The following is a 23,710-nucleotide window of genomic DNA, read 5'->3' on the forward strand; positions in this document are numbered from 1 at the left end:
GGGGGGCGGCACGGGGTGCCTCTTAGCTCACTTCTGGTTTATTTCTTACTTTTTATCTATGTATTTACCTTATTTTATTTTACCTTATTTTATTTTATCTTATTTTATTTTATTTTTATTTTATTTATTTTATTTTATTTTATTTTTATTTTATTTTTATTCTCATTTTTATTTCATTTTCACTTTTTACTTTTATTTTCTTTTTAATTCTTATTTTGTTTCTTGATTTTATCTTGATTTTATTTTGATTTAATTTTAATTTATTTTTTTATTTAATTATTTTTATTTTTAACTATTTATTTTTATTTTTTATTTTATTTTAGTTATTTATTTTTTTAAATTTATTTTTTTTTTCAGTGGATGACCCAGTTTTTGAACCGAAGGCGCGAAGTGGCGCTGGGTGCTGCAGGATGCACAGGAGCCATGCCCCCTTCCCACCCCGGTGCCCCTGCCTGCCTTCGTGTGGGACAGGCCACTAAAAGTAAACAAGAAACACGCACAGAAACCCCATAGAAGGGGCAGGCGTAGAAACAGTCTGTATGTCCCCTATGGAACGGGCAGGTATAGAAACACACAGTCTGTATGCCCTCTATAGAACGAGCAGTTATAGAAACACAGTCTGTATGCCCCCCAAAACAGGAGAAACACACACAGAAACCCTATAGAAGGGGCAGGCGTAGAAACACACACACAGCCTGTTTGCCCCCGAAAACAAACAAGAAACACACACAGCCTGTTTGCCCCCGAAAACAAACAAGTGAAATACACACGGTCTGCATGCCCCCTATAGAAGGGGCAGGTATGGAAACACAGACGGTCTGTATGTCCCCTAATAGAATGGGCAGGCAAACACACACAGGCTGTTTGCCCCTGAAAATAAACAAGTGAAACACACACACTCTGTGTGCCCCCTATAGCAGCCATACAGGCTATTTATACAAAAACATTACAGATATGCTTTGATAACAGAGAAGGGACACGGCTCAGATCCTTGTTTGACCTTTCCTGCCGTCCTGCAGCGCTCCACCAGTTCAGTTTATTTGTGCAGCTCTGGAAACCCCAAGCAATGGCCTCCAGGGAAAGCTTGCATCTGTAAATGTTGGGGTGTTTCTGCTCATTTCCTTGATTCTTAGGGTATCTTTGAGCTCCTATTTCTTGAAGGGCTTGAGGGGAGGAGGGGGTGCCCCTGTGGTTCGCAACCCACCACACAGCCTCGGTCCTTAGGCAGGTAAGGGATTGCTGGTCGAGCTCATAGAGCGGGTAGGGAAGGGACAGGGCTGGCTGAAGGGCGGTCTGATCCACACTCTGCCACACGATGCGTGGGCACCTGGGGCAGCCGTCAAGGATGGACACCCAGCAGGATGGGCCAGCAGGTGGGTGACTTCACCCAGCACCTACCAAATGCAGCGCTGAGCACTTAGGCCACATAACGTAATCCTTAGGTAGGGCTATTTTAATTCATTTTTATATAGTTTCTACATTATGTAAGACAGTTCCAGCTTTATATAAATATATGTTAATTTATGGCAAAAATACTACATATTAGATATTTATGATCTCTATATATTTAAAATTTAAGTTGTTCATCTGTCTTTCTTATTCCAAAGTCTAATTCCTACTTGTCTCATCCCGTAGATATCCTAAGAGCACAATTATAAGATCAAGGCTTGTGACAAGCACAGCTGGAGAAGAAATCCCAGTTCGCTCTTTTTATTTAAAATTACTCATGGTTAGGGTAATCAGGTTGTAAATGACCCGGGTTCAGTTTCTTTTCTGCCACAAGGGAGTTCAAACATATCTCCCATTTCCCAGGTTAATATTCCAAGCAAATTACTTTTGTGGGCCTAATTCCATTCCTTTGCATGAGAGAATATTTAAAAGCCTTTGCCCATTTAATCCTCATCTTCCTTGAGAACACTCCAAAAGCTACACGATGAGTAGGAGTCATGGTGTGCTTTGTGATCTGTATAAATCCCTCGTCTTACTCTGCCTTCGGGACTGCAAAACCTGCTGATTCAGAGGAATTTTAGCAGGTGCTCTGCCTGCCACTTTGTCCCAAGAACATTTCGGTGTGTATGATGCTGTATTCTGTGATGCTCCCTATTTTCTGGCTCAAAGGTGACATGTAAAAACAGTTTGCGGGCTGCATAATTCATTCACTACAGTGGCTTTTTTGGAGCAGCTATAACCATGGATTATAACCCAGGAATGGCCATGGTCTGTGAGATCCAATATGGGCCTGGGTGAAACCTACCTTTATCTAATTTAATGACAACTCCGGTGGGAATTTGGTTGAGAATTTCACTTCTTGGATTCCCTTGCTGCAGGTTTCACAGCCATAGGAAACAAAGCATTGGGTGTGTTTTTAGTACCAGAAGAACAAGTATCACAGGTTTTATCAGCAGAAATTCCAAGATTATGCAAGACACCGGAAACATGACTGTTTCAGAGATCAGTGAATCAACAGAAGCTAAAGCAAAAGAACAGCCTGTGGCTTTTTTACTGAGAATTTCTTGTGATAAGAAAATACAAAGAAAAGCATGCAGAGTTGTCACAAACTGCTGGGAAAATGTGTCACTCACTGAAAAATATTATCCCTTTTTTATCAGAAACTCTTCAGAATACGTTTTGTTATTGTTGTGGTTGTTCTCAACTTTTGCTGCTAATGTCTGGGCTGGGGGAATTGCCTCTATTCAGGGATTCACAACTACTATAGTTTAGTTGATAATTTTGGAAACAAACTTTTAAAAGGCCTTTATATGCTACATGTTAGTGGCTTATACATTCTCCCATTATGTTTCTTCCTTTGCTTGGGGGTACTGAAACCTGCTTTTCTCACAGTGGTGCCTTAGATGCCAAGCTGTAGGGAGGCTATTCCACTTTGTGTGGAACAGATAAATATTACTTGCTGTGGAGAGTGCAAGCACACAGTTAAGGATTACTCTCCTGCATAATGTTTAGGGCACTAACTGGACGTAACATACATTTTAGTGCTAATAATCGTTTTAACTTTTTTTTTTTTTTAAATACTTCTTAATACAGCATAGGCAAACAGCAGAATTTGCAGCAGAAACCCAAATCTACCTTCCTGCAGATGAGTTCTCCTATATAGAAATACATGAAACGTAGAAAGTGCGTTGTAAATGAATGCTCTATTTATTTATTTATTTATTTTTCTCTTGAAAGAATCTGCTCTAGTAACTTCATGGTGAATTTCATTTTGGGGAAAAATACCATGCTGATAAGTATTTTATATATATACCCTTAGACTGGTAGTTTGGTCTTTTTCTAGAACAGAGAGGTATGCATGAGGACCTCATCAGGTAGAGGCAGAAACTGATTAAAAGTTTTCCAGATGAGCAGGACTAGGCAGGTGATCGTACCCTTGTACTTTGCTCTGGTGAGGCCGCACCTCGAGTGCTGTGTTCAGCTTTGGGCCCCTCACTACAAGAAGGACATCGAGGCCCTGGAGCGTGTCCAGAGAAGGGCTACGAAGCTGGTGAAGGGCCTGGAGCACAAGTCCTGTGAGGAGCAGCTGAGGGAGCTGGGGTTGTTTGGTCTGGAGAAGAGGAGGCTCAGGGGAGACCTCATTGCTCTCTGCAACTACCTGAAAGGAAGGTGTGGGGAGCTGGGGGTCAGCCTCTTCTCACAGGTAACTAGTGATAGGACTAGAGGGAATGGCCTCAAGTTGCGCCAGGGGAGGTTCAGGTTGGAAATGAGGAGACATTTCTTCTCAGAAAGAGCAGTCAGGCACTGGGACAGGTTGCCCAGGGAGGTGGTGGAGTCACCGTCCCTGGGGGTGTTCAAGGAGAGGTTGGACGTGGTGCTTAGGAACATGGCTTAGTGGGTGACACTGGTGTGGGGGGGATGGTTGGACCAGATGAGCTTGGAGGTCTTTTCCAACATTAATGATTCGCTGATTCTATAATGACCACTGGTAACAATTTACCCCCTGCTCCCAGCAGGTATATTAACTCTGCCTGAGCACTTCTTGGAGATAAAACAGGTAAGGGATTATGGTTTGTGACGGCTGATGCTACCTTGCCTTGAGGAGATCTGAGCAATGCAGTACTGCTGAACGTAAGGTACTTCTGCAAATGACTGGAGGCCAGTTTTTAGAGAGCTCTGATCCTAACAATGGAGGGTGCTGTGTGCCTCCTCAGTAGGATGACAGCAGAACAGGATTACAGCTGAAGGGGAAGGTGAGCACATCGAGTGCCTTCCTCCTTCTGTAGATCTAAAACTTTCTTGGCAACAGGGACATGTCATTGACCATGTTACCTGTGGGACTGGTGGGAGCGGAGGCATGGCGTGAGCTTCCCTCAGCCCGTGGTGATGGATGGCAGCAGTGCCAGCAAGGTGCCAGGGCAGAGGTCCTGCTGGCTTTGTGCCCTCTTTGCCGAGGCACAGTTCTCCTGTGGGTAGATGCGGCTCAGGATCATTGCAGCAGCTGTGCTGCAACCTGCAAATACACCGTGGGGCACGGTGGCATGTGACGTGTGCTTCCCCTCCAGGTCAAAGCATGGCAGCTGTTCCAGGAAGAGCCTATCCTCTTGAACAGAAGCCAATTCACCTCCTAAGTAAACAGTCGGTGCAGTATTCGGACTAACCACACAGCACGCAGAAACTTAGCTGGTTCTGCCATCACTGTGCTTACTTGGTTTTATTACTTGCACATCTGTTGGTTGCTTTTTTTTTTTTTTTTTTTTTTAATCTTTTCTCAGGAACTAGCTTCAGTACCTCCCGTCACTTTATGAACGGCCTCACGTTAACATTTAACACAATTCCATTCAGGCTTTTGGTACGCTACCAAGAGACCTATGTGCTTTTTCACACTATTTCAGGTGGTGCTAGAAACGTGCGAGAAGTCCGATAGCTGACTCACCAAATTAAAAGGGAATGGCTGAATGACATAAAAAGAGATCTGTCAGGTGAAGACTAATACTAAATCTACAAAGAAAATGCTGAAAAGATTATACAGCTGTCACAGTGTATATAAGGCTAAATCGGGCTTAAATTTACCCCTTAGCCTAGGCAGTAGAGCAGAGCCTTCAGAGAGGGAAGTGTGCCAAGGGAGATGTGGCAATGCCTCACAGCAAACATAAAACAGGCTCCTCTAGGAGGAAGAGGGGGCACGTGGCACCGGCTAGCACAGACCAAGCAGTAATGGCCTTGGGAGCAGCTGAATTTATGACCGTTTTCAGCAGTTGCTATAGGTAAGGTTTCTGTGGGGTCCCTGGTGAATTTTAAACCAGCACAAGAGAAAGCGTGGGAGGGTTGCTGCCTGCCTGGCCCACGTCTGCCATGTTTGGAGCAGGCCTGGTTCAGGCCGCACCAATTAGTCTGCTCAGCCCTCGGGGCGTAATAATGCGATTGTTGTTATCATTAGTACCAATTACAGGACTTAGAAAGAAACAAACCTTTATATTAGGAAAAAGTGGAATATGTTTGTGGATGAAACAAAGGGGAGTGCTTTCTTTTTTTTTCTTCTTCTTTTTTTTTCTTTTTTCTTTTTTTTTCTTTTTTTCATAGCTCTATGACCCCCAAATCAATTAAGCTGGTTACTAGTTCAGCTGTCAGCATGGTTAGTAATTAGTAGCTTCACTGTAGTTCCAAGCTTAAGTGCCACTCTTGGTGGTCACTGTTTTTTGAGAGCTTTCAGATCAAGCTAATCTGGGTACTGACCTATGCTAGATGCATCCTGGAGTAGATTTAAATCAGTCAGTAGAGGAAGTTTAGTTCTGTCCAGAGGGTATCTATGAACTGGCCAAAGAAGAATCTATCTATCTATCTATCTATCTATCTATATTTTGTCCTGAACAGTCTTTTCTTGGATCTTAGATAAGAGTTAAACTAGAGTTTTGAAAAAAAAAAAAAGCTGGAATATATATATATTAATAATCTATATTAAACTGATTCTATTCTGTAAGTGGAAACACACAGACAACTGGCACCATTTGGTTACTACCAGTTAATCTGTGGTCAAATTTCTCAAGTATTCTTGCCCAATATCCTATAGCAACTCATGCAGAAATCTGCATTCATGGACAAAGATTTACCCAAGTCTAGTTCCTGATGGTGAATTTTGTGCCATTGTAAAACAAATCATGTTTATGAAATTCAGATTATGGGGAGCCTTCTGGAACAATGCTGTAAAAGCTGTAGAGCCAATTTGGGATGTGGCTGGTGGAAATCTAGACAAGATCTGTGAAGGAATTGAGGCAGTTAAATACTTTTGAGACTTCAATTTTTCCCTGGATTTAAATTGGGAATTATGTGCCAAATTAGGAGCGAAGCATTCAGATATATTGAGTGTGCATTGTGCTTCTTAGTTCTTAATTTCAGTCCTTGAATTTTGTAAATGGGTATTTCTTGGCTCATAGAAATAAAAATTCCCCCAGCTAGTACTATAGGGATTGCTCTACCAGATGTCTGACACTGTCCAGTCTTCAGTCTCCAATCAAGCTCCACAGGAAGTGCTGCTTAGAAAGGGAGTTTCTCAGGAATCCCTTCACTTCTGGAATTTTGTGCTCTGAAGTATGAGAAAACTTAACTCGTGTTAGTTTTTTATCCTGCCTTATCAATGTGATCTAATTTCAACCGTGACTGTTTACCATAAAGGATTAAGCCTTCCTCGATTTCAAAATACTTTGGTGTCGGATATGAATTGTTTGAAAAAAAATATCTGATTATTTATTTTAAATATGGAGCTTTTAATTTTCATCCTCTGCTCTCAGTATTGGAAACAGGAGGAGATGTCAGAGTGCAGTTTCCCTTCTCTGCATTGCCACGTTTCTCTCGTGACTACTTACACTAACCAGTCTGAGGGAAAAGTCTCAACCCCAGTGCCAGTCAAGCTCATAGACCCTGATTGTGAGAAATATTCCCATCAAAATAAAAAAAATCCCAAACTGGTGAAAAGTCGTTCTCTAATACGCTGGATTTTCAAGCAGCAGAGGAAGTGGGATTTGGCAAAGTGATGCCTGAGCATGTTGTGTTGTCCCTACCTACCCCTTGGGACCTGAGCTGTGCTGAAATAGCACTTTGGGAGCCACCAGCTAAAATGATATGTAGGTTGTCCTAAATTACACGGGGCACCAGGCTGACACCCTCATCAGATGCTACAGAAATAGCCACAAGTCATCCTTATCCCATCGAAGTGCTCTGCGGCACTCTTGTGGCACCCAGAGAGGCCATAGGACCGCGGGCGTCCTCCCCAGGATGACGTTGGGAGGTGGCCTGCAGAGGGCTATGGCATGTTGCTGGTTCGTGCCTCTTGCTCTGGGGTCAGAACAACCAGGGCCTGGCAGGAAATGGGTGAAAAGATTGCGAAAGAAGGAGGTATCAGCTGGTGATTTGTGCTGGAAGGTGGCAAGCGAGTAACCTTGCTCCATTTTATGGCAGTGCTTCACCTCCAAGTGCCCGCTGTGAGTGAAATTGCCTGGGCTGGTGCTGCACTTTATCAATTTCACTCTCAGCAGGCTCCGCAGGTGAAGCCTTTCATTGCGGGGGTCGGACTTTGCTCTCCCCTTGGCAGCCTCAAATAGAAAGTGGGGAAAGGAAAGGAGGCAATAAATAGCCGGAGAAAAGCAAAAACAGGACAGAGAGCGGCAAGAAGCAGAATGCGTGTTAAATGGAAGCGGCAATTCGGTGCGCCTAACCCCCTAATTCTGGTGGAATCCGACACTTGAAAGAGCTTTACTTAGCTGCTTTAAAGTTTACACTTCGAAATAAGAGCAGAGAAAGAGCTTTCTGGCTTGAAGTGAAAATAATGGTCAATTTTATATTGCCATGTTTTAAATACCATGTAAGATGATGGTAAAACTAAAAGATAATTTTCTCAGCCTTCACCCTAACAGAGACATACGGTCTCTGTTTCTAGGAGAAATCCAGGAAAAAAAAAATCCTGTTTTTCTAAATTCTGCATTTCAGAATTTGTATGCCTTGATTTTTTTTTTTTTATTGTTGTTGCCCTTTCTTAAGAAAACATGTGTGACTTTCAGCCTTGGCTGGTTCCACTTCCCTTGACTTGAGAGAGAAGTTCAGCATCCAAGATCAGAACCAAGTAAAATTGGTAACCACATCTGAACGTTTGACTGCTGGTAACTGGGGAAAGAGTCCCCGGACAGGGACGTCAGTGCAGCCTTGAAGTTCACAAACAAGTCTGTTTCCAGTCAGTTACATCCTACAGCTTACAGGAACAAGGGACAGCTCAGAGCTGAAGCGTTTGAGCTGGCTTCCAGCTCCTATGGGAGTTTTCTGCTTGGAGCTCACTGCAGAGCCGCAAGCCCATCGCTTCAGCTGCAGTGAGCTGATTCCCTGAACCAGATGCCGGCGCGCAGCAGCCTTGCACTCCGCGGCTTGGGGAAGTGATGCACATCACCTCCTGCAGGATACATCTGACAGCATCAGAAATTCGGTCAGAAATATGTGTCTGGGGGGTAACTGCTCCATGCAGCCTGTTCCTGAAGTCCTGGGGTTAAAGAGTGGCTTTTTGTTTCAGTGCCTGCCCAGTGGCAGGAGGCTGTACCTGCCTGCTTTAGCTTTGCTGCTGGCTAAGGTGGGAAAACTGCCTGAAAGGAGGGCGACCTGGGTGGAAATGATCACAAATCAGCACAGCTCTCGAGCTTCAGGAGAGACTGGAGTGGAAGCAATGGCATAATGAACTTAAAACAGAAGACTTCAACCCACTCAAAGAATTGGTAAATGCAGTCTTGTGGAAAGGAATTTTAATGGGAAAAGGGACCCTGGAGGACTGCCGGTTCCTAAAAGAGGCGCTGAAGATCCGATGAAAAACTGCCCCGATGCAGGAGACTCACAGCGAGAACGGGGAAGAGACCACTTTGGCCGCAAAAGAAGGTCTTTAATGACCTGCTGATAAAAAAAGATGGTGCAAAAGGTGGCTTCATTTTTGCAGGCAGGCAATACAAGTAAAGCTTTAATACTGTCCCACGTGACGCTCTTATGGGCACACTAGGGAGATGCGTTCTTCATTAAACTACTAAAAGGTCGGAAAGAGGAAGCAAGGGATCGGGCAAGCCTGTGGAAGACAGAAGAGGAAGAAAGAGGGGTGGAGAGGGAAGACAGCACAAAACAGAGTACTTTTTTTTTTTTTTTTTTTTTAACTCTGAGAATATCAAAATGGTCCAAATTTAAAAACCATATAAGATTACACATCCGGTGTTGTAATTTCATGCAAACTCCTTTGTCTTCACAGCAATGGTGTGTGATTGTAAATGGAAAAGGATTTGCAATATCGATAAATACAAACACGACCTGTGCTAATGAAAAGATTAAGATCCTTCGCAAGAAGCTCTTTGTTTTCTCAAACGAGGGAGAAAAGCAAGTAAAACCATTGCAACTGCTCCGACAAAGTTCTTTTACATTCTAAAGGGCATCTGAGTACCGAAATTTGAATGATGAAAAAAATCACGAGGTGCAATTTTATAATGGGTAGGCTGTAGGGATTCTGCAATATGTAGTTTTGTCAGCTCCCACCCACAAACGGTTTTAATAATGTTATTTGCCCTCGTTTGCAATCAAACCTCTTTCATAGGTGCCGCCGTTGCCCTTTGCAAAGCGGTTTGCTGGGAGCGCTGAGATGACTCAGGGGAAGGAGAGCACCAGGAGTGGGTGGTCTTCCTATTGGCTTTTGTGTAAGATCTCCTTTCAGAACTTGGTGCAGGCATTGCTTCACATGCATTTAATATCTTTATCAATATGTCCCAATCAGTAACAAAATGGAGATTACTTTAAAACTTAATTAAAATAACAACGGTGGGATTAGGATGACAAAAATTTATGTAAAACATCAGCCAGGGGAGTTATCATCTCTGTAATTGTTTGTAACAAATACACCACAATTCAGAGGAATCTGGAAATTTCAAATTACATCCTGATTTATATCTTCCATACCCACCAAAACTAGTAAGGTTATGTGGATTACAGATAAACACAAAATTGCTGCTTTGGTTTAAGACTGGTGGGAGGAAGGTTGATCAGATGTGAAAATATCAGAGCGTGTAATTTACATAGAGAAGAGACACAAATGTTCAGAAAGTTTTGGCGAAAAGTTAAAGGTGTTCTCAGTGACCTTTTCTCTGGAAATCGCAGTACATTGCTTTCACACGATCACCATGCAGACGTGTAGGAGCAGAAAATAGAGGCTGTCGAGAAAAGAATCTCACTTGATGTGTTAGTTTGCTAACGAGGCAAATCTCAGGATTCTTACAATGAAAATCGTCTGTAAACACTCCCACGTGGCGGGTAAGTAAAGCTTACTTTGGACTGCTCAGGATGAGGCATTTTGTTTTCCAGTTTTAGATTTCAACATGAAGAAATACAGTGCAATGCCACCATGAAGAAGGTAACACAACCCCAAATCTGCCAGGGTCAAGTTTCTCACAAATCAGCTGCTTTTTTTTTTTTTTTTTTTTCAGATTAAGCAGTCTCTTACTAGTGTGGCTTTGTAATGTGCAGAATACTTGAATTGAAAATAGAATTAAAATAGTAGAAAATTTAAGTGTGGAAGGAGTGGTTACTCTTCTGATGTTATACAATGCTGGCACCTGCCGTGCTGTATTCGGAGATACCAAAACTGGATATATATGGATACTCTATGGTATGTTTGAGAATGCTTTTTCATCATGGATGAGTATTTATACTGTTCCCTCTTCATGTAGATGAGTGAGCGCAGAAGGGTAGTCTGATAGGCTGACAGTGCACCCAGTCCACGGGTTCACATGGTCCACAGTGCCCGTTAGCGCTGTATTTGTGACTGGAGCACATTGTATGCTCCGAGAGCTTTGCAAGCCAAAAGAAGAGCAATCCCTGGTAGCTCGGCCTGCCAAGAACTGGGAATCTGGAAGCGATTACAGACAATCCACAGATGAGTCCGCTAGTGCCTCAGCAACTCTGATACGGTGGGAAAGACTCAGTAAAGGACATCTTTACATTTGTGTGATCTGGATGAATGAAAAATGCATGCGGCTGAATACGCAGCCCATGCATTCATTGCTCTGAGTTGTGTGATGTATTTGGATTGCAGCAAGTCCTGTCTGTATCTTGTGCTGGTGGCTGCCGTTGCGTTGATTGTTTGTGGCTTCTCTCAGATATCGTCTGTGCTAGCAAAGTAGGCCAGTATGTAAATTGTCAAGTTTTATGGAAAGAAATAAGATTATAGAATCACAGAAATGTTGTTTGGATGGAACCCTGGCGATGACCCCACTCAAAGCAGGACTACCACTAATCACAGAAAAACTGGATGGCTTGGGTTGGAAGGGCCCTTAAAGCCCACCCAGTTCCAACCCCCTGCCATGGGCAGGGACACCTCCCACCAGACCAGGTTGCCCAAAGCCCCATCCAGCCTGGCCTTGAACACCTCCAGGGATGGGGCAGCCGCAGCTTCTCTGGGCGATGTGTGCCAGTGCCTCACCATCCTTACAGTGAAGAACTTCTTCCTTATAGCTAACGTAAATCTCCCCTCTTTTAGTTCAAAGCCATTGCCCCTTCTCCTATCACTCCACTCCCTGACACAGAGTCCCTCCCCAGCTTTCCTGCAGCCCCCTTTAGGCACTGGAAGGCCGCTATAAGGTCTCCCCGGAGCCTTCTCTTCTCCACGCTGAACAACCCCACTGGGACTTTAGCCAAGGACCTCCAAGGAAGGAGCCTCTGTCACCTCTCTGGGGCACCAGGTGGAGAAGGTTTTCCCAATATACAGCCTGAATCCCCCCACCCACCATGTGTGGCTGTTGCCCCTTGTTACGTCCTCTGGCACCACCAAGAAGATCATGGCTCTGTCACCTTTGTAACTGCCCCTCAGGCAGCTGCTTATCTGTTTGATCAACCTTTGGGCTCCTCTTCACCACATGGACCGAGCCCAGCTCCTTCCCCCTCTCTCACACCTCATCTGTGCTCCATGCCCCAGACCATGGCAGCAGCCCTCAGCTGGACCCCTCCGGTTTTCCACATCCCCCTTGAAGTGGGGTCCCACCAAAGGATGCCGAACTCCAGCTGCAGATGCACCAGTGCCATGCAGAAATCCAGGTCAGTCTGCTGGGCACCAGCCTCCTGACATTGCTCCTCCTGACAGAGACCCCTGCTGTAAGGGTATGTGGTTCATGGGCTTGCTCTTTTTGTAATTTTTCATATTTTTTCGCAGGGTTTTGGTGACATTGTAACATAGCTCCAGGACCTACCAAGTCTTCCAATTGCTCACAGCCCCCAGTAATCCCTAAGCCTGTATCTCTTGATAGTACATGCCTTGATCTCCCAGGGACACCAGAAATCTCTGTTCTTCTTTCTCTCTTGATTTCCCACACCCACCTTTGTTTTTCACAAGCCTCACGTATCCGTCTTCCTTCATTTCTCTTCTATCCACATGTTCTTCCCTGAATGGTGCTCTCATTATGCACCGCTGCTGGCAAGCCAGCCCTGGCCCTCTCTCTGTCACTAACACGGAGCATTAGGGCTGGAAGTTTCAGGAAAAAGCAGCTCCTGTGGGTGGGGAAACACCAACGAGAGGGCATGGCCATGGCCCACTGCCCTCTCCGCTGCTCTTTGCTACCGCACCGAGCCAAATAACGAAGCATTTGTTCTTGACAGCAGATGGGGGGGAATTGGCAAGGAGCCCGGATTCGTATATCTTAATCTCTGTCTACTCAGCTGTAAGCAAGGAGAATTTATCTCAAAAGAACATCATTCCTTTGACTTTGCCACCAAATATTTGCTCACTGATATCTTTTTTTTTTTTCTCACACCGTTCTCCTAAGGGAACAAATGGAGTGTTATATTTCCAGCTATGGAGAAAAAAAAATTATCTGGGGGCAAATTATCTGAGTGTGGAGGTATGGCCATTCACTAAAAGGCAGATTACTTCTGATGAGGGTATCGTGCCCCGTACAAGCTCTTATGTCTCTGTAAAATGCTGTGCTGCTTCAAGTACCATAATAGAAGGACAGCCAGGAATTCGAGGCATAGGGAAGCGTGGTCTCATGTTTGCTCTGAGGAAGCCACACTGAGGCAGATGAGCTGAGGAGTTCCTGGGTAGAGATTACAATCTCACATGGGAGGCTGCTCCTCTGGGGAGTCCTGGAGACTATCCTGGACTTTCATTGCACTGGAAAGCCTATTTTGTTATGGATGGACAAAAAAATGAAATCAGTAATAAGCTGAGTGACGTTGTATTTCAACATGCCAGAGATCACAACCATATTCATTTATGTAGAGTATGACAGCAAACCTTTAAACACCCATAACCTTGTTATTTTTAACCTTTTTAAGCTTCATGCAGCACCATGTAAGTGCAAATGTGCATTTAATTTTTCTCCCTTGGCCACCTTTTCCATCCCTTGTGTAACTGGGAAGAGGGATGGACAGGTGAAACTCCTGCAGAAGCTGGGATGGGATATAGGCAAAAATCCCCACCGTGAAGCCGTGTTCCTTCCCTCTTCTGTGTTTGCCCACTATTTTGAATAAATTGCTGAGCGAGGGAGGGACTGCTGGCTGGGAACCAGTGGGACCCATCCTGGGCAGTGACTGAATGACTCCTGCTAAAGGGGCCAGGCTTTGAAGTCCTGAGTTTACCCACGTCTGCCAGCGCTTGTCGGGGCTATATTTAGACTATAGCATTAATGAGTAAAAGATACATCAGGAAATAGCAGCTAGTGCTGCGTGCCGTGCCTCAGGCTACCCCAAAACCACTGTTTTCCCACTCCCGTGCTGCTCCGAGCGGAGCAGCCGCACACGTGTGCACCGTGCCGCCGAGCAAGAGGCTGCAAACCCGCTCAGGACCTCGGGCTCCCCAGGAGAGCTGCTAAGCTCTCCCCGGCTGTCTGCTGATAAGCTTTGGTGCTTTGCAATTCCCCTTTCCAATTACCGGCCCTGCTCCCTGCGCCGGCTGGGCCTGCCGCGTGCTGCTGGCTCTGCAGCTACGTGGGGGCTTTTGGACCGAGGGATGGAGGAGAGGGGATGCACGGGGGTGCGGAGCGGGGATGTGTGCCAGGTGTCCAGGTGGTCTCACCTCACAGATGTCTTCTGCAGCAGCCCTTGGAGTTGTCCTCACGGCTGGGGATTGACTGACCTCGATGAATGATGCAAACACGGCCCCTCCATGAGCCACCTGTTGGAAAAGTGTTTGTAGCTGACAGGGGGGTGACTCACTGGAGTACCCGGGTGAGGGATGTTGTGGTGTGACCCCCCTATCACTGGAGGCCAAATGGGAGAAATAACCTTCTGAAACGGCTTGGATATGACTGACCTGTTTGGGTACCCTTAGGTTCCTATGGAACCCCCCCCAAGCTTCATTTTACAGCAATACAGTCAGAGGGAACTAAAATTAAATACTAAACCCATGATTCCAGCTATGGTGGGCTTGATACTTCCCCTTACCATAGGCACATTCTGTTTTTTGTAACATCCCCCTAAAATTATTCGTAGCCCCAGTAATTGCCACTCCGGTCTCCCAGACACCAAGCAGCCATCCTGCAGCCACCAGTGAGCTGCTGCCTCACCTCGTTGCTGCACTGCATCCCATGGCATGCCTGGTGGAAACCCCAGCTCGTGCAAGGCTGGAGCTCTCCTCTGGTGTAGGCAGGGGACTGCCAAGTGCCAGGCATCCCCACGGCATGCTTTGTACCCAAGACTGCTCAGCAAGCAGGATGGATTATGGCTGAGCTTCTGCAAAGTGGCTCACGAGGGATGGATGAGCAACCAGAGGACTGCAGAGGGCAGAGAACAAAAGTGGGGAGCTGGTATCTTTGTTTCCTCCCTTCCCTAAATTTCCTCTTCCCGGGGGCTGGGCTCATGACCCAGGCTGGTACCGAGGTTTTATTGGTGTGAGGCTGGAGTCAGGCTCAGGCTGCCACTGCAGGGAACACGCTCCGCAATTAGCTTGGAAAAGAGGTCTCCAGGGGGACAAAGGGTTTCTCACCAGGAGAAAGAGCTCTCTATTAAAGTGTCAGCTCAAAAGCAAACCTTATCTGAGTTGAGAACAAAGAGGCTGCAGGCTGGGTTACAATTTTTAATATTTTAAAGAGCTGCTGTTTTGAAAATGCCTTTTTTTTTTTTTTTCCCTAAAAGCATCAGAATGAATGTGTGTGAATTGTGAAGATCTAGTCTCAGCCTTGAAAGAAAAGAGGCAACAAGCATGGCTCGGCAACTATCCTGAGACCCCTGTGGAAAGCAATAATCTTGAAAAAGCCAGCGCAAGCTATGTTTTCAATTTATAAATTAAATGTATTTAAAATTTATGAACTTTGACTGCATGAGTAACTACTTCATTAGACTTTAAGGCTGCATGTTTCCTTGGCTTTTTTCATGGTAAAGTAAAACACATTTCTAATAAACATGGAAAGAGATTCCAAGATAGAGTCACTACTTTTATGTAAAGGACCCTCCAGACTCATTAAAAAAGTTTACCACCTAAATAAAGCAAGCACATTGTAATTCTTGAACCCATAAAATTGGTAATATATACATAATATTAGCCTTTTCTTGCATGTACACTGCTTGATATCGATGAACGACATATAGTAAGGGTTTTACTGTAAGGAAATTAGCATATAAAACTGTGTTTTGGTACGTCTTAGGCTGTAACGTGAACTCGAGAAACAAGAGAACGTAAGTCGGGCGCTGCTCGAATTTACCGAGCAAGTACGGCTAATTGTATGCACATCCTTAGGAGGGAGCGCTGTGGTGCTTTGACACCCAAGCTTCAGCTGTAACTGAAGCTACCCTGCTTCTCCTAGAAGTCCTGTCAGACATTTAGACCCGCTTTGACAGCCAGCGGTGGGGATGTGGGTGGTGGCATGGTGGTGAGCACCGTGGATCGGCCTGCAAGATGAGGCTGAGGCTCAAAGAGCTGGCACCGTGTACTTTCACCGTGTACTTTTCCCTTCCCTGGCACTGGCATGTCCACAGCTGGAGTACAGTGTGTTTTTTGGGACCCCAGTTCAAGGGGGATGAGGAGAACTGGAGGGGTCCAGCTGAGGGCTGCCACCATGGCCTGGGGCCTGGTGCGGTGTGAGAGAGGAGCCGGCCTTGCTTCGTGTGGTGAGGAGGAGCCCAAAGGGTGACTGGAGTGCAGGTTGGACTAGGTGACCTCCAGCACTCCTGTCCCACCAGCACTTCTGGGATCCTGTGCTCCTTCGCCCAGAGTGAGGGAGAAGCAGGTCCCAAAACACCTGTCAGTCCATCCCCTCTGAGGGAGTGCAGCTCTGCCCGCTCCTCACTCCTGAGGGCTGGTCCCGGTCTGGTTCCTGCTCACGTTTGTGTGTTGGGTTATGCTGGGGTTCAGAGACGAGTTCGCAACAAAACCCGTCACCCTTCTCCAGTCTGTGTCCTAAAGCCACCAGTGTCTGACTTCCACATGGCTGGGCCTTGTAATGCTCACAGCTCAAGCTAATTGAACATCTCAAGGTAGCGTAAGAGCAGTAAACCCCCCAAACCTATATACTTGCTGTGGACAAAGGCACAGAAGAATCTACATGAGGCTGAAAGCTGTACCTTCAATTTCCAACCTTTATCCTTTCCTGGCAAGCTATTTGGTTTTTCTCTCTGACTACGGGAGTAGCCAATGCAAGCCATCTTCTTACAACAAAACCTAGTTTTGGGACAGCCTGAACTCGGCTCGATTCCAACGATGGAGCTCTTCAGCAAGGTGCATCTTTTTTTTTTTTTTTTTTAGTGGGCAGAAGTTATCCACACACTAGTAAAACACCAAACCCATTTCTGAGGAATAACTTGCACCTCCCTCGAGTTTACCACCTTTCCCTTCCTTTTCCACCCCTTTCTTCCCTAAATCCCTGCTCCAGCTCACACTGCTTCCTCCTGACACCCACAGGACTCCCAGACCCCCCTCAGCGCCCAAATCATGGCTGACAGTCCTCAGGGCTAGAGGAGCTCCTGGCCTGCCCTCAGCCAGAGCCAAATTCATCATTGGCTTGGCCGCAAGGCATTTTCACTTGGATGAAACAAAAATTCCAGGGGCAAGTGGGCTGTCGTGGCTGTGACTGCCTCCATGCTGCCGTGTGGTGTGGTGCATGCGAGGCTTCGCCTCATTTTCAAGCCTCGTGGTGACAAATCCCTCATCCTTTTTTTTCTTCAGACCTCACCTCTACTTCCTGGCTGTCAGAGTGAGCCAGACTACGTGCAGGAACTTCTACTCTGCCCTAGCAAAGCTGTCTGTTGGAGGATAATCCCTACCTTGTTTTTTATGTGAAGTCTTCTTTGTATGATTTGCAGCTGGTGCTAAATTTGCATTCCATTCTTCTTCCTCAGGATTAGTAGCACAAGAATCACAGGATTTGCTTTTTCCAGCAAAAACTCCCCTCTGCACGAACCCTTTCCTCAGACAAGTGTCCCCAGCCTTCCCCTAGCCCCAGGGCTGACACAGTCAGTCCTGTCCCAGCCTCCCAGCTCCCTGCCTTTGGGGCCACTGGTATGCTCCAAATAGCACGGTAAATCTCACTTCACGGGTTCTTGCCTGACAGCAAGCCACGCAAACCACCCAAAAGAGAACTTTTTCCGAGCCAACTCTCACACATTTGCAGAAAGGACGGGGTTGCTGAGCAAACAGACCTGCTCCACCTCCGAGTTCTTTGATACGGACACCATATGGGCCACCGAGCTGGTCCCCGCTCCCTGGAGCTTTTGTTTGTGTATATTGCAAGCTCCTTAAAAAAAAATAAAAATAACGAAAGCCCCCAATGAGTTCACTAAGTGAAACAAGCAGGTAAGGTAGTGCTGCATATGGTGCTAGTAAAACTGTAATAGTGAGAGTTGGCAAGAGCCAAGCGGCCTTTGTATTAATTCTCTGGAGCTTCAGGTATAGCCTAATGTAATTACTTGCTCTACTTTGTAGCATTTTAAGAGAAAAGTGTGTGTTTTAAAAAGTTATATTTCCAAATAAAACAGTCAGGCCTGAAGCAGACAAAGTGCCTGATTCTGGTTCCTCTGAAGTCAATAGCAAAACTCCCGTTGACTTAAATCAGAGCAGGATTATGTCCCAAATCTCAGAAATAACAGCAAACAGAGCTGCACTCTTTTTAAATTCACTGACCAGGCTACCAGATTGTAACCAGTATCGGTCTCTGATTCACTTTTCCCTACTTTTTTCTCCAGCCAAAACTCTGGAAGGTCCTAGCTCCCCTGTTCGGGTCTCCATAGACAATACTACAGTTTAAATTTGTTTCTCACATGAAGACACCTGCTTTGCAGACACGAAGTGTAGGTGGGTGAATCCGGAGATCAAGGTTCACTGTACAAATATAATGGTTTCGTTCAAGAAACAATCATACTGTACTTCTGTATTTCAAAGCAGTCTATCAAAATGTCATCTATTTCATTTTCCTGGGTAATGTAGGTACAGAAGCCCTGAATGCTGAAGCCATTTACATCTCTGCAAGTAAAATAATTTAGGGTGGTTGGAGGATTTCTAGGAGGAGCTTGTGTTTCTTTCCGATGATTTATTTTTGCAATTGATTAAGGTGTTTACTCAGCTAACTTCCCTGTTAAGGGGAAGTCAGTGATACTTAAAACCCACCTCTAATTGATTGAATGCTTTCCACATTGTTTGTAAACTCTTATCAAAAGTCACCTGAGGCTGTAATGTATCTAACCAGCAGCTCCTTTCCAACATGCAACTGATAATATCAGTAAAGCCCAAACATTTAATCACCAAATTAAATAAGAATATGTATCTGATTGCTTGTATTTCTTGGGTTTGCTTGGGTATCCATGTAATGGATAAAGCTTTATGGGAACTAATTTTTCCCTTGGATGTCCAAAATCATCTCACCATACCTATTTTCTTTAATTATTTTTTCATCTCAAAGTTTCTTGAAAGTACCTATTTTCTGGATGGAAATGTGTATTCCAGATTGCCATTAATGCCTGAATAACAAGGATGAGAACCTGTGCTATCTTTTTGTCTTTTCATGGCTTTGATCTTGCCACACTGGTTGTCAACAGAGCAGCCAGAAGTGATGCAGAGCTGAAGTGCATCAAGACCCTTGCGTTGCATGAACATTGGCTTAAGAATTGCTCCCCAGACCTCACTGTGTGCCAAGCAGCCCTGCCGTAGCCATCTGGTGCTGGAAGCAGCCTTGTATCAGCTTGCAATTCACCTTCTCGTATGGTTCCTAAGAGCAACGCGCTTTCCATCGCCTCGGCTCGCCCCATTATTTCACTTCAGGTGTTTATGGTCTCTAATCAGCACCTACCTCCCCGTACTGGAGTTTGTCCTATACCTGCAGTGGGTTTTTCATTCGGGCTTCTCCTGGCCTGCTTTCAATCACGCTGGTCATGTGCCTCCAGAGGTAGATGGAAAGCAGATTTTATTAAATTGGCATGAAATGCAGTAAAGCTGCACTGACTTTTGATAACTTCAGTCCTGTGGTTCGCAGCGTTTATTATCAAGGTTTTCCTCTTGGTTCTCCACAGCCGCTGTAGGAGATCTCACCACAAGTGCAGGGAGGGGAATAATGTGCCTCCCAGCTCCTGCAGCCCCATGCGGGGCAGGGGGAACCAGTGGGAACCAGCCCTACACTGGATTGCAAGGGCACACTTGAGTGCCCTGAGGAGCAAGAGGGACTGCTGTGTTCACACCCGGCTGGACAAGAGGGACACACGGACAGGCTCTGGCTCCGGACCTTCATCTCTCTCTGCTTCGTGTTCCCCACCTGCCAAGGGGAAAGTCATCAGTATTTTCTCTGGTTGTGAGTCTTGGGCTTTCAGGTGCTGCATGGGCTTCCTCCTCTTGGCACCTTTCCCCCTGCCTTCTGCCCGTGCCCACGCCTGTGTAACGAGGACTATCCCTGACAATAAATCCACCTGCACCGGTGCCTTTTTACCTACCAGGAAGCGACGTTCACTCCCTCGATGAGTAACATTCAGTGAGGTAAAGAGTGACGAGTGCAGGCACACGCACCACGCTCTCTGTGTCCACAAGTACGCACACAAGTAGAGAGTTAAATAAAGATTTAATGGGAGAATATTATAAGATAGGACAGACTGTGCTGACCAGCCGCAGGGCTCAGCCAGACAAGCACACCGACCAGCCTTGTTTTACACGCAACCAGCCCTTCTATGCCCTTTTCTACCTACCCCCATCCTGTTCCTCCTGCTCCTCCTTCCTCCCTCACACCCCCATGGGTTTGCAGGGCTCTGCAGTTTATTTTTCACTCTCCCTGCCCAGGTCCCCTAGCTGACAATCTTACCAGCTGCGAGGTTCATCCTCCCTGGAAGTGGCGCCTGCAGCTCATTAGCCCACCAATTAGTGTGGCTGGGAGGTCTGTTTCTGGTCATTGCCTCCCGGCTTAGAAGTCCTCCATCAGACAACCCCGCTGGAATAAACATTCCCGCATTCCCACATGTTCCTAAATCAGCGTGACTGGCCAGACTTGGTTCCCATCACCGCCTCCCTTTCTTCTGATCCCTTCTTGCCTTGGAAAGGGCCCTTGACCAGGTGCCCTTAAAGCAGCAGTCGCTCCCCTTCTACCTGCCCCTACAGCTAACGGGGTGCCAGGCAGCTGGGGAAGTGCCTGCGGCCGCCTGTACAGACCCAGGTCCTTCAGATGTGCCTGCAGAGCTCATGAGGGTGATGCTCTGGGGACACGGAAGAGCCCTCTGGACCCTGGAAGAGCGGTGGGTTGGGCAGGGGGGCATCAGGGTCCCTGTAGAGCGGTGTCCTCTCCTGGGTGCATCTCCTCATGCTGCATGGCCCCGGGCTTCTTCCTCCTCCTCCTCCTCCAGCAGGTCCCAGCAGATGAGAGCGGCTGGAAACCAGTCAGGGGTCTGCAGCACAAGGACCCCCCAAACCCCCCGGCCTTACACGGGGTGCTACGTCTGCCTCCTCCCCGAAAAGCGGCGTGGCGAGGGCTGCGGGAGGCGCTGGAGTGGAAAGCGAGAGTGGGTTTGCTCGATGTCGGCGGTGATCGCCGCCAGCATTTCCGCCAGCTAAATAAGGAGCTAGCCACTAAAAACAAATCCTGCTCTCGGTTTCACCGCTGAGATCGAGGGTGTTTCATCTGGTTTCTAATGGGAGCGATAGCTGGGTGAAAGGGCTGTGAATAATTTCGCTCTAGCAATAAGTGAAGACGCGTGACAGTCCAAGGCCTGAGATCATGAGAGTTAGCCCAGGGCTTTTTCTCAGTTTTGCTTTGAGGTAACCCAGATATTCAAAGCGAAACCTGGCTAAAACCACGGTGGGGACTTACTTTTGAATTTCACCCTACCCAAAAACATTTGAGGCATGCAAATGAGAGCCCTCCATCCCCAAAGAGGCTGAGGCCTGAACTTGAGGGCAAGTGAAAGCATCAAACGGAGGAGGTTGGGGAAGCCCTGGGGGGAAGACAAACTACCTCCTGATTGTGGCTGGTTCCCTCGGGCAAGTTTAGCAGCTCTCGTAGGTCTTTAACTCCTGCACGAGGAGGGGCAGAGGTTGAGAAGCAGCGAGGGGCTTTCAGTGTGGCGGCTCCTGAGCTGAGACCTTGTTTGTGCCCTCACCTTGCTGCCGGGTGGCGGTGAGGGTGCGAAGGTGCCCGTGGCACCTTCAGCTTGATGAAAAATTCAGCATAGGATGGGACAGAAGGGTCCTGTGTCCTCCAAAAGCCGCCTTGGGTTTCAGAAGCTCAAAAAAAAAAAAAAAAAAAAAGCATTTTCTGCCTGACTGCTTTTAAAATCTCTATCCAAGTAGGTAGATTGAGATTTTATCACCACATTTAATTATTATACAAATGACGAGATGGTACATCAAGATCTCCACAAAGCGAGTCAAGAAGTCGTTGCTCTCTGAGGACAGACCTCTGAGTTTTCCGCCCCTCGCTTGCACTAAGCAGCAATTTCAACCCCGGGAACCTTTCCCGGAGCTGTTTCAAAGGCAGGAGATTTGTGCTGGCTGCATCTGCGGTGGCTCCCGCCCTTGCCGTGCATCCCAGCCGGGTAATTCGTTGAGACGGTGACCTCTAGTGGCACCAGGGAAGCTGCTCTGCCCACCGGGCTGCTCCTCTCCCAGCCTGACACCCCCAAAACTAGTGAAATTGTGGTTCGCCAGCGCCTCTGGTAGAGTGAAGAGAAGAGATGTTGCAGCGAGGTGGGCATCCAAGCGCCGGTGAGCAGGCACAGGGTGCTTGTCCTCTGGGGTGGAGGTTTGGGGCATGGATGTTCCCGTGTTTCCCATTAAAAAAAAAACGTAATTCTTTCAGTAAGTGGAGTTTAATCCCGTACTCACAGTTTCTGCTTAATCCCGAGATGACGTTTCTTGTGTTCATGGGAAAGTACGCCTGCTTTCCAGGGATCACGGAAAACTGCAGATTGAACCTCTAGGAATCCTAAAAATAGCATTTGACGATTAAGAAATATTTTTGCTCTCTTCCCCTTTTCCCAACTCCTCGCTATAAATCACCGTTTCTTCAGCATCCCTGATTTTGGAGAAGATGTGTCTTGGGATCCAGCACCCCCATCTCCCTCTGTGCCCTCTCCACGCTCCAGATGTGTTCAGGAGGAGGAAGAGGAGGAAGAGGAGGATGTCTCCTCCTTCTCCTGCACTTCTTCCTGCTTCCTTCCAGCACCCTGCTGGCCCTCTCACACAAGACCAGACCCAAGGGCAGATCCAATCCTCAGCCAACAGGGGCTGATGTTCGCCGCCGCATCAGCCCATCCCCTTTCTGGGCATCCCGGGGCATGGAGCCAGCCCCGTGTGCCCCTGTCCCACCACCTCCCCAGTGCAGGGAGCCCTCCCGCTGCCCAGGCCAGCTCCCCGCCACCTCGATGTCCCAGGGCTGATAGATGCTGTGCGGAGAAGAGCCTCAGCTCGCCTCCACCACGCTCGGTCTTCACGGAGCAGGGCCATGGCAGCTGGTCTCAGGCCCACAGGTGGCGCGGGACGGCTGTTTTTTCTCCTGGCAAGGATTGCTTTTCTTCCCTTCTTTTTTCCCCACTAACTCCTCATCCCTCCTTGCCTACACAGGGCGAGCGCTGTCGCGGGCCTTGTACGAGGTCCTTTGGTTTAAGCGGGTGAGGAGGTGCACGCTCGGGACGGAGCTCGGTCGGGAAGGCTGAATCGGGGCTGAAAAGGGGGTTTGTGGGGGGTCAGCCCCTGCTGCACGTTGCACACGGGCATGACAGCAAGCGTGGTCTCTGCTTGGGGATATTCATCTCTTGATTTAAACCTTGGCACTGTTTGCTCAGTGGACCTTGCTGAGGGACCTCAGTGCGGTACCTCTCTTTTACCTCAGACTGACTTCTGATGAACAACGGGGTCATCCCAGTGGAAGTACCCTTTCCTTGTTCAGCTTAGTAGCTTTTCAAAGACTTTCTCCTTTCACAACAGCCTTGTCTGAGTGCACAAAAGTTTCTAGACCCAGCCAGCAATATGGAATCCACCCCCAGACACTCTGTACCTAGATTAAGAAGATGTTCGCATCTCAGTCAAGAATAAAATGTGTTTCTGAACATAAAATCACCATCACCCCCATCCCTATCCCAGCTTACACCCAATTACAAATGCTAATCCCACTGTCAACATGCATTGCACCAGAAAAAAAGTGTTTAGGGTTTTTGATTCATACATCAGTTGTGCAAAATGAAGAGTTGAGAACAATTCTGTGCAAAAAAAAAAACCATGAAATTAGGAACATTTTTGGCACAGGAGTTGGACCCAGCAGCGTGTAGCCACCCTATGAACACCCACCCATCTCTGCGGGTCTGGTGT

The 23,710-nt window shown here is 46.9% G+C and overlaps 3 long non-coding RNA genes across 4 annotated transcripts; 1 reads left to right on the plus strand and 2 right to left on the minus strand.

The window, feature by feature from the left end:
- Window positions 1-4,907: 4,907 nt before the first annotated feature.
- LOC310890192 lies at window positions 4,908-15,406 on the plus strand. Of its 2 annotated transcripts, none has more exons than XR_014577094.1 (3): window positions 4,908-5,216; window positions 7,984-12,108; window positions 15,079-15,406. It is a non-coding gene; the product is annotated as an uncharacterized lncRNA (long non-coding RNA). The 2 variants fall into 2 exon arrangements; XR_014577095.1 differs by having other exon boundaries at window positions 8,004-12,108.
- Window positions 12,117-23,538, minus strand: LOC310890190. Its single transcript, XR_014577093.1, has 3 exons — window positions 22,403-23,538; window positions 22,229-22,328; window positions 12,117-14,119 (listed from the first exon to the last, which is right to left on the minus strand). It is a non-coding gene; the product is annotated as an uncharacterized lncRNA (long non-coding RNA).
- LOC310890183 lies at window positions 17,612-20,885 on the minus strand. Its single transcript, XR_014577089.1, has 3 exons — window positions 20,104-20,885; window positions 19,855-19,935; window positions 17,612-19,679 (listed from the first exon to the last, which is right to left on the minus strand). It is a non-coding gene; the product is annotated as an uncharacterized lncRNA (long non-coding RNA).
- Window positions 23,539-23,710: the final 172 nt, after the last annotated feature.

The sequence above is a fragment of the Anser anser genome (assembly GCF_964211835.1).
Source record: "Anser anser genome assembly, chromosome: 1".
NCBI lineage: Eukaryota > Metazoa > Chordata > Aves > Anseriformes > Anatidae > Anser > Anser anser.